The sequence below is a fragment of the Larus michahellis genome, chromosome 2 (genome assembly GCF_964199755.1).
Source record: "Larus michahellis chromosome 2, bLarMic1.1, whole genome shotgun sequence".
NCBI lineage: Eukaryota > Metazoa > Chordata > Aves > Charadriiformes > Laridae > Larus > Larus michahellis.
Genome location: NC_133897.1, coordinates 97,713,921 through 97,724,600, shown reverse-complemented (window position 1 = coordinate 97,724,600; position 10,680 = coordinate 97,713,921). Strand labels below are relative to the sequence as shown.

At 47.9% G+C, this 10,680-nt stretch overlaps 1 long non-coding RNA gene across 1 annotated transcript; it reads left to right on the top strand.

Annotated features, from left to right (window-relative positions):
• Positions 1–1,905: 1,905 nt before the first annotated feature.
• Positions 1,906–7,261, top strand: LOC141739317 (uncharacterized). The gene is made up of 3 exons (XR_012585667.1): positions 1,906–2,003; positions 2,433–2,553; positions 6,871–7,261. It is a non-coding gene; the product is annotated as an uncharacterized LOC141739317 (long non-coding RNA).
• The last annotated feature ends 3,419 nt before the right edge of the window (positions 7,262–10,680 follow it).

Here is a 10,680-nt window from a genome sequence, read left to right as displayed (position 1 = left end):
TAGTAATTAGTAGAAAGTATTGACAGCCTTTTTTTTTTTTTTTAATGTACATCATCCATCACAGTTTTTTATTTTTGCATTTACACTCAGTTTCTTTTTTAAACTGAGTATGAAATGACAGGTTTAGCCCGTAGCTGCTTTCGACGTGCTGGGAGGGGAGGGTGCTATTTCTTTACCTTTCCACTGTTTGAGGGAAAAGCAGTCGTTCTTTACACGAAATCTGCATCAGTGGCAGCTTTTAAAGATTTCCTTGCTTGATGTCTGGATTCAGTTTTTAAAAATTTTGAAGTGCCAGCTTTTTCTGCATAAAAGCTGCTTATCCCTCAATTGCAAGAACTTCAAACAGTTTGCTGACAGCACCTAGACAGCCCCAACTGAAATTGCTTGCGATGGTTATAGCTTCTCTTGGCAAGTGGGGGAGATTAGGAGCAAAATCCTACGGTGAAGAAGATCGTTACGCTCAATTCCCTCTCTGCTGTTGATCTCTCCACATCTTCAGGCACGATCGCCACTTTCCACACGTCCCCGCCTTGCAGGGCGCGTACATCGCCGCTGCACAGATCCATCTGCAGGAGCAGCCTGTCCCTCTCTGCTCTCTTCATGTTGGATCCCGACGCAGCCAAGAGGCAGCCTGGGCTCCGCGGCAGCGCTCACACGTGCCTGGTGGTTGTCTCACACTGCTTCATGCTAGCTTGCAAAGCCAAAGTGGCTACTTCACGCATCTCGGTGTTTGACATAAATTCATCCCTCCTCCATGCCTCCAGAGTAGGAGAGGAACACAGAGCATTTATGCTTTGTTAAATCGGCACGACAGGCAGTGAGATGCATTTTAATTATTTTCATCTGGGTGTGTGCAGCATAGAGGGAGAGTGTATTGATTTTTCTGTTTATTTTCCCACCTCTGAATGAATAAATGTAGAACCTTTACTCTATATGGTACTTGGAGGTGTAAAATTAAGATACATGTTGATACCACCCCCCTGTTTGCTGGGATCTGAAAGGGAAAAGCCACTACAGGAACAGGGCCCTGGAACAGTTAGGAAGCGGATCCCTGAAACTGCAGCATCTACAGAACTCCTGAGTGCCTTTGGCAAGACGAATCCAGCTGTCTGTGTACACGGCCAGCTGTAATACCAGTACCAGGGTCCACAGCATCTCTGTCTCTCCATCCATGCCCCATTTCTACCAGAATAAGCAGAGGCTGTGCAGGTCAGTGAGTCTGGGCAAGGAATTTATTACTGAGGGGGTTTGAAGGCAGCTTTTGGGTGCAGAGCTCCACATATTAGAAGAGAACAAGGCCTGAACTGACATAACACAATTTCAAGCGGTAGTTGCTGTGATCCTGCTGTGTCTTACCAGCCGTTCGGCAGCTCAACTCTGCACGCACGTGCAGGCAGTGGGTATCAAACAAACATTGCAGGCTCATGGCAAGCCGTTTGCCCCCTTTCTAACACAGTGCGAGCACTGTGTGTCTCAGGAAATGGAAACTCCTTTCTAAGAACTGGCTCAATCTCAAAATACTGTTTGTATGGGTCCCCATTTTAGGAACCATGTTTCCACCTGGCTCACGGGGAAGGCTTCTTCACCCCTGCCGGTGGAACCCTGATAGGCAGCTTCACAAACCTCATGAAAATTTTACTTAGCAGGCAGACTAAGGCTATCACTGAGCTCAGAAAATATTTTTTGAAAGGAAGGAAAACATATCTTCTTGTTTTTGTGCTCAAGCTGATAGGCTAGACTGAGAACAGCTGATGGTCCCTGCCTGTCTCCAAGGCCCCCTGCAAGCTCCAGCAGCCTTGCTGTGAGCTGTTGCTTTAAACCTGGAGGAAAGGAGCACCTGCAGCCTTTTGGGGCTTATTTTATAACAGCTGCCCTTTGCTGGGGCTCTCTGTCTTCCACCTGGTCGTGGTTGGGTGGAGGACTCCACCAACTTTCTCCCCAGCAGCCCTTTGCATGGCAGCGTGCTGGGAAACCTTTGTGAAGCCCCTTAGCCCTGTCAGAAGGTAAAGATTTGTAAAGCATCAGGTCCCACTGTGGTCCTCTGCTTCATCTTCCTCTACCCTATGCGTGCTATGGGGTCACTGGTGCGAAGGTGGGCCCACGAGCAAACCCTCCTTCCCTTTCCCCCCCTCTTTGCCAGCAGCCCCATATGCAGGCATCCACGGGCACAGCTGTGCCAGTGCCACCACAGGGGAAATCTCTGCGCTGGCAGAAGATGGTTCAGCAGTGGCTTTCCTTGCCAAGCCCCCAAGCGTGCCAGTCACTGGTGGAAGCTAGGTTTTGATTTGCTTTGCCTCTTTTGCTGCCAACTCAACATATGAGATGGTGGTACTTTTTGTCATATGTTAGTAGTTAACAAACATTATGTGCGTGCTGTAAGAAAAATCCTGCACTGAAAAGAGATAGTGCGTTATGCGTGTCTTCCTTTACAGCACCCTTTACGTGATTGGGGTTTTTTTAAGAAGCCTGTGGAACTGGAGCATAACAGAGGAAGAAGGGACAACAGAGAGGAAGATCTTCGAGTTCGTGGCTATCAGAGCAAAAGGCGAAAAGGTAGGATTGCATCTATGTGGCTGTTAATCTTTCACCCGCTCACACTGGCTGGAAGGTAGCTGTTGGCTCAGTTTGTGCTGCTGCCCATATGCTGTCATTGGACCCTCACTTTCTAAAGGTGGAAGGGGACATTAGAAAGCTCCAGACGATCAGGGAGATGGGAGCAGATTAAGGCAGGCTTTAGCAGTCTGGTACTCCAAATGGCTTGGCTCCAGGCGAGTGAGAGAGGGGTCGCGCTGCTCTGCAAGCGAGCTGGCCCTCGCAACCCCTTTTCCCCACCCCAAAGTGTCACTGCCTCTTTGAGACCAGCCCAATGTCACCACCACCTCACATATAAATACATGAAGAAGAGTGAAACCTGGGTTTCTTTGCTGAAGCAGCTACCTGCTTAGTGTTTAAAACCGTGGTTCCATTTCCATGGTATTATATGGCAGCATCATGACCTTTAACAGTCCATAAATCAAAAGCTGTCAGTTTTTCCCCTTCTGCCATGAGCCTTGTGATTCTTGCTGTGTGTTTGAGTTTCTTGTGGTTAGCCGAAGCTTGCTTGCAAATTTTTCCGGTTTAGAAATGTCCATCATTTCCTGCGCTCGGGAACAACAGAGGAATGCCAGCCAAAGCAGGCAGCCTTTCCACATGGCTCCTCGCTCGTACACGCTGAGGGTGCTCTTGGTAAACAGGGTCACTGCCTCTCCCTCTCCTGAAGCGGACCATGGCGAGACTCCGCTTTTATGCCTTTCTCCTGATGGGAGCCAGGGATTGGGAGGCTAGAGGGGGAAACTGGCCCCAAAATGTTAAAAAACAAACCAAACCCCAAACAACCGAACAGAACCCCACGATTTTTTCTCCCGTTGTTGGGGAAAAAAAAATTATTTATATACTTATGTGGAAATTTTCCGATTATTGTTATTATTTCAGCTTGTAGTTGGCCATGGGAACGCTTCCAAATAAACCAGTACTCTGGGAAACCTTTTGTTTTCCAGAAAGGCTGTTATTCAAAAGCAATTAACATAAAAACATTAAAAATTGTCTAACTTCAGAAACAGAAGAATGGAGGAAGGAAACGTGAGAGTGTGTGTGTGCCTGCGTGGGCAGGAGGGAACGTGGCAGGTCAGAGGCAGAAGGGGGAGACCAGGGGCTCAGGTCGGCATGTGGATGAGTGGAATTGCCGAGGAGGGTCGGGATGGGGAGACCACACACGCATGGGATGCGGGAGCAGGGAGGACAGCTGGGGGGCTGCGGTCACCACGGAGGGTAGGACAAAGCCAAGGAGAGGTGAGGGGGCCCTGGGCAGCAGGAGTCCCAGGAGCGAGGGTGGAGGTGCCTCAGTGTCTCTCTGTTCTTCAGGCCAGGTGTGAAGTTTGTGTTATGTGTTTTGGCAGCTCCGAGTGCCTGTTGTGATGAGGTGCAGCCGTGGTTTCAAGACCAGGCTTGTCCTCTGGCAGCCTGGCGCAATGTTCCCAAATTGCCTCGCTTCCCACCATCAATGCTGGGCGAGGGCACCGGCAGCTATAGTGTCGGTGGTTTTACGGTGCAAGTTTTCCCCACCATTTCTCCAGTGGGTTTCGAACCAGCTGGCTGATTTCAGCCTCACTTGAGGGGGCAGAGGGTCGCTAGATATTAAGGTACTGCCTAGTTGTGTGGAAATGGAGGTCGACCAGAGGGAGGTCCCAGCTGCCCCGAGACAGATCTCTCCGCCTTTCTCAAAAGAGCACAGCTATTTTGAAGTCTGAACTGCACCATATGCAGCCTGAATAAGGCACTTTCTTTTGCAAGGGGGGTGCAACGGCTGTAAATTTACAGATTATCCTTTCGACCTTTCTATGTGTCTTTCCTCCCCCTGATTTTCCCTCATCTCTTACCCTGCTCATGTCCACACGCGTCGCGCTCAGCCAGCCAGAAACGTGGAATAGAGGTCAGTCCTCCTCGGGGAGGAACCTAGGGGACTCGGGAGGCAGCCAGAGGTAACATCACAGGCAGGAGACCTGTGGAAAGGAGAAGCAGCAGTGTGAAGGCTGAGGTCGCTGGGGATGGGAGAGATGGAGTCGCTGGGGTGGGAGGGAGGGATGCAGAAGTTGATTAAATATCCCAACCCCCCCATAATTCCTGAGATCAGTGACACTCAGAAGAACCTACCTGCGTCCCAGAAGCATGTTTGAAACAGAAATCCACAAAGACCTTTGCTTAAATGAAAGTCTGAAACGCGAAAGCTTGTTCTAAACTAGACAGTGGTCTCATGCTCTGAAAAACCCAGAGCAATGGGGCGAGAAGCGCTGCCACAAAAAGGCAAAAGGACTGTGAGCAGCAGGGCCGGCAGAGCTGAAAGCGGCTGCAAAAAGGCTCAGGGGAGCACGGTGTGCCAGTGGCACGGGAGGACGTGCCTGGGACTGTTCTCCCGCTGCAGAAGGTGGATTTGCAGGTTTTCAGGGCAGTGTTTGTGTGCTGGTGTTTTCCTGCAAGCCTTCCCTTCCATTTAAAGTGCGGCATAAACTTTTAATAGATCGTCAGTAGCCGGTGCCACAGGGTGCCCCCACTTCCATCCTTCCGTCTTGTTTCAAGATCAAATTTTAATTGAAACAAGATGTGGCAGGCAAGATGAGTTTCTATAAAAAGGTTCTAAAATGTCATCTTAAGAGGAACGTATGTGACCCAGTTCAAAAACCGCTATGAAGAAAGGAAGTGTTGAACACATAGCCCCATTAGACCCAGGAAGGTCTCCTTGTAAATTGTGTTATTCTTTGGCAGATATTTATTTAGGCTGGTTCCAGCAAATGATAACATATTTTCTGCTTTGGTGCCCAGTAAATGTGTTTTGCTAATAGTTTCCATTCATATTACACTTTGTAATGTCATTGAATTTGTTGCACAGATAATGCGCACTCTTACTTGTTTCTTCTTCTTTCACAATTTTTAAAGAGTTTAATTTATGTAATTTATTACCTGGTAGGCAGAAGAGATTTTGTTTGGGTTTTTAATCAAATCCTCATTTAAAATGTGTAATTTTTCATGATACAATATTCCAGGATGACCATATGATTTATCTGAGGAACCATTTAGAACATGGTAGAGGTTGTCATGGAGGGTTTGAAACCCACGTAGGGTGTTCAAACTTCCAGTTTGCATTTATGTAACACCGTATTTAAGTCGTCTGAGCCTCCCGAGAAGATTACCTGGATAAGTAGCAGAGGCAGCCAGGATTCCACTTTTGTTGTTCAATCTCTTCTCAACATACGAAGTGCTCTCAAACAGCCGGTTATGTAAGTCGAGGTTTGGCGAGGTTGTATTTTTCAGTACTTGACTCTCTGCACTGCATATTTTCTCGCTTGTTTTTTATTTGCCGTGCTTTCTGAGGGGTTGTATGTATCATCCTTATTGCTGAAGCTCTGCAGCAGCATGAACATTTTGAGGAAAATATATATTAGGAGTGTAAACGTGTTTTCACTGTAAAAAAAATATAAAGCTAAGCGTGGCTAAAATAAGAGCCCAATATACATTTTTTTTAAGTATGCTTATGCAAGTTTAAATAAATGAAAAATAGACTTTTAAACATTATCCATATTCACTGAGCTTGACACAGTGTTGCTGTAGATAGTGGGCACTCAGAGCCAACTGCCATCTAAAGACCAGTAACAACAGTACTGTGTTTCTAGGGGTGGTATTCAAATGGACCACTCCTTATCTGTGCCGTGAAGTTAAAGAAAACTTTACCCCATAGAGCAGTGCTGGCTGTTTACGTACACGCCGCAGAACTCCTCAAATATTTTGAAACCTGTGTTAGATCTGCGCAAAAGCCAAGTAGTTACATGACACGAAGGTTAAGAAACAGCACGTTCGCCAGTCATAAATGCAGAGTGCAGGCCTTAACATTCAAAACATAGGTGCCTTTTCTTCTTCTCTCCCTCCCCCCCCCCCTTTTTTTTTTTTCTTTTAAAGTTGACTGGTGGATTTAGACATAACGCTTACCCTAATGGAAGCTGTGAGCTTAAATATCCTAGGCAGTCTCTAGCGTGAGAAGTCACAGAGCTTGTATTACGAAATGAAATATAAAGCTGCCTCAAGCCACAGACAGCAAGCAGTTTGTTTTGATAAGGTTCTGGGGACAGGCTGACAGTTTAGTTCATTGGCATTTCTATTGCTTGAATTTGGGCGTTAATCTTGCTATCTAGTGGACACATCTTAAAATGTGTTTTAAAACTTGCTAGCCTGAGTGTACGCCTAGCCAGGGTGTACAAAAACAGGATAAGGGGTTGCGGTGGTGAAGGGGAAAAAGAGAGGTCCTCTGCCTAAAAGCACGCGGTACTTCTCCTCTGCCTTGAGCATTAGACACATGTTCTTCAGTAGCAAAGCATGGAGGATGGAAACCTCAGAAGAAAACAGCATGCCTGGCGCAGGCCCCCGGTTTGGCTTTCTCACCAATTTGGACACTTCTCTCTGGGCACAACTTCAAAGGGTCTCAATTGCTTCCACCTCATCGTGGTTCTTTGTGGTGGCAAAAAATGGGCGATAGAGGAGGACTTCTGGCTAGGTGAGGCCCAAAGTTCCCAGGAACCGAGAAGATCCACAGGCTCCTGGACCATCTTATGCCCTTTACACACCTGAGTGCTGTACTTAGCCAGCCACACCATGACAGAAATCAGACATGGCCCATTCATCGAACCAGTAAATATGTGAAATAATATGAGGTATGTGCCACACAAAAGTAAGCATCTCTGTGAACCTCCAAGTTAGTGTTTACATTTGAAAGCAGTAACCGGAACAAAACTGAGTCCTGTCCGCACTTTCTGCAAGAAAAAGCTCAAAGCATATGTGCACAAACCAGGACTTGGAGTAGATGTGCTGAGTGAAACACCATCTAGACAGGTCTGTCTGCAAGTGGAGAAAGAACGTGGGTATTTTGAAGTCTGAACTGTATGTGTACAGCCTTATATGAGGTACTTTCTTTTCCAAGAGAAGTGAAGACTCCTGAATTTTCTGAATTTGCCTCTCTCCCTGTATCCCCTTTCAATGCCTTTTTGATTTTTTCCAGACAGTCCTGGCCTTTATAGGAATTTGGTTAGGGAATAGAAACCATATTGTTTAACATGGGTGACCAGTCACACAGCATATTTGAATCCTGAACAAAAATGCTTGGAGATATTGGTACCGTTCAGCAACCCATAGGCAAAAATTGCTTTTGTTGAACCTCTCCACTACATGGTTATAAGAAAAGACTGTAAAAAAAAAAAAAAAGTTATCCGTTTGTGGTCAGAAGAAGTATCAAGTACAACAAATTACTCTTACTGAATACTTCAGTTACTGTACTTGGCAGTGAATTTGCTTTAACTCCAGAAGAGCACTGCAAATGAAATCTTCATCAGGGATGCAAACCAGTTGTGCAATACTGGGCTTTCTGTTCCTCATGCCATCGTCCTGCTCCCCGTCCCAGATTCACTCTGCCTCCCAAGAAATATATTCTATTGAGGCAGCAGAAAATTTAAGGAGCTCCGACCTGCAGAAGCCAGCATAGCAGCTGAGCTATTTGGGATGAAAGCACCATGAGACAACGGCAGTTCCAGCAGGATTTGGCTCGGGGATCGTGTGGAAAGCTTTTCCGCTGCCAGACCAGTGATGAAAAAAGAGAGAGGGGGTGAGGGGGACACGAGCTCCAAGTTGTGAATCACCCACCCGTGTTGGCCAAGGAGGGTTCGAGCCTGCGGATGGAAACAGGAGGGAAGCGACCGCTGAAGCTGAGCTCTGTGGACTCGCCCCCCTTGCTCCCTGCTGGGGAGAACTGTGCTTTTTTTCCCCTCTGAGATGTACCTTCTCATACAGCATTTACCGTTATTAATTGGAGTGTTTCTCTCCACCACCCTAATCAAACGGTGCTGACATTGCAGAGTCGGTGGTTAAGAGCGACGTCTGACGTGCTGGCCAAGTCAGCCAGAGGACTGTTTGCCTCAGGCCTGGCGAGTAGAGGTCTCCGTCTAATTTTATTCAAGATAAAATGATTAACGGCAGTGAAGCACGTGCAGACTGCCCAGAAAAGGAAGTAGCCTCTATCTTTGAGAGAGAGCTTGACTCTTGGCTTTTCCCCGCCCCCCCCCCCCCCCCTCAAATACGATTCAGTTTTGACCTCTTTCTCCCACTGGAGCAAAATACCACCAAGTAAAATATGGCAATGAGCACATCGAAATGGGTGTTACACCAAAAATCAACAAGAGGTGAAAAAAAATGGCTGAGGAAGAGGAGATTAAAATGAAAACTGCATGCATCCTGAGATGTCCCTCGTTCTAGCAAGTACATCTTTCAGCCAGCTACTTTGGAAGTGATTTCCTGCAGCGAAGGACAGGTACCCATCTGGCCCTGCACCAGACCAACCGTCCTGCAGCCGGAGTCAGCCGGCAGTGGGATTTTGGCCGAGACTTCAGTGGCAACACACATCAGCCACAAAGCGGCTTCCAAGTCGTAATTTTCCTCAAATGTGGTACAGAAGAGAGATTTTTGCCTCTCCCTGTAGTTGTGGGCTGGGCTGATTTATCAAGAAACGCCAGGGAGCTGCGCAGGTACCCATGGAGTGAACTTTAATAGTTTGATTCCAGCGAGGGGCCTGCTTGTCACCCTGTTTCCTGGTCCCTCGGGAAACAACCGGGGAAAGCAGGACCCTTGGCAGCAGGCTTGACCCCGTGTCGCAATAGATGGGGCCACCTGTGTCTGTGTCACTGTGGCGGCGTCCAAGCCAAACAGCTCACTTCCTGGAGTCCCCGGCCGGAGGGGAATGTCACGGTGCGTCAGGGCTTGGAGCGGAAAGCGGATAGCGCTGCGAGGAGCACACGCTGTGACCGGCTGGGATGTAGGCATTGCTCCTGCGAGCTAATGGCAGCAGATGGCTCGGTCCTCTCCTTGACGGCAGGAGAGAGGCAGGGAAGCCGGAGGGAGGGGGAATTTTTCCCCGGAAACCTATGTGTCTGGCAGATATCAAGGCCAGCATTTGCGTGTCCTGGGAAGTTCAGACGGACACGTTCCACCCCTGGTTCAGCCCCGGAGCTCCCCAGCTGCTTGGCGGGGGGTGGGTTTGGCGGACAGTCCTGCGTCAGCCTATTGCAAGTTTAAAAAAGTTATTTTCGCAGCTCTTCCCCCTCTTCGCCGCCCCCTGCCTTGGCACCAAACCTCTGGTTCATTTCTCAGAAACTAATTAAAGCTCTACTCCACCAAAGCTTGGCCATCATAAAAGTCAGGTAGAAAAGCATAATGGTCCATATAATAAAATGGATTTTCTCTATAGAAATATGCTGCAGATCGGATGACAGTCACGTTTCTTTGTATTTTCTGTACTTCTCCCTCTTAGTGCACACACGTTTCCCCCGTGCTGTGGTGCCCATCACCACAGTTTGAGGCAGCCCCCGTCACCCGGGGCTGGGCCGGGGCAGCCGGTGTCTGGGACAGGAGCTGGCCTCTGCATTCCCTCTGTGTGGGGAGGGAGGGAAGAGGGACGACATGCCCCTCTGCTTGTCCAAATCAGCATATAGGCAGTGATAGCTGATGCTAAGGCACACTGAAGGAGCGTGAAAATCTTTTCATACACAATCACCACTACGGCATATGCAAAATAGTGGCTTTAATGAACTACGCTGGCTCTGGGTGAGGGGATGAGATTATGCAGTGCTTTTGCCTGCCCCCTGTTCTCCCAGCCTGGCTCCCTGCGGGATAATTTCTTTTCAAGGTATGAACGGAGATGCCGCAGCCTTCCTCCAAAACTCAGTAGCTGGCCGATTGCTTTTTCAGTGTGAGTGTTCAGAAAAACATTCCTAAACTGTGGTGTCTCCAGAGGTTTGTGGTAAGAGAACAACGTTAATTTGCCCAGTCCAGAAGCAGAAAGATGAAAAAAGAGTAAAATACGCTGTGTTCTTTGTTCCAAATACCTGGAATTAGTGTCCTTGTTGGAGACAAGTGCCATAAATGGCTTCAGTGTGTTTTTTTCCTCTTGTTCATGGAGCAATGCGGTATTGCTGCCGCAGCACTGATGCACTGTACAGCACAATCCACCTATTTTCACTTTTTAATGAGCAGTGACTCTAATTACTGTAGACATTGCATTGGGTGTACACCCATGCTTTATTGCATTTTCCAAAGGGGAGTGTGTCATACCAG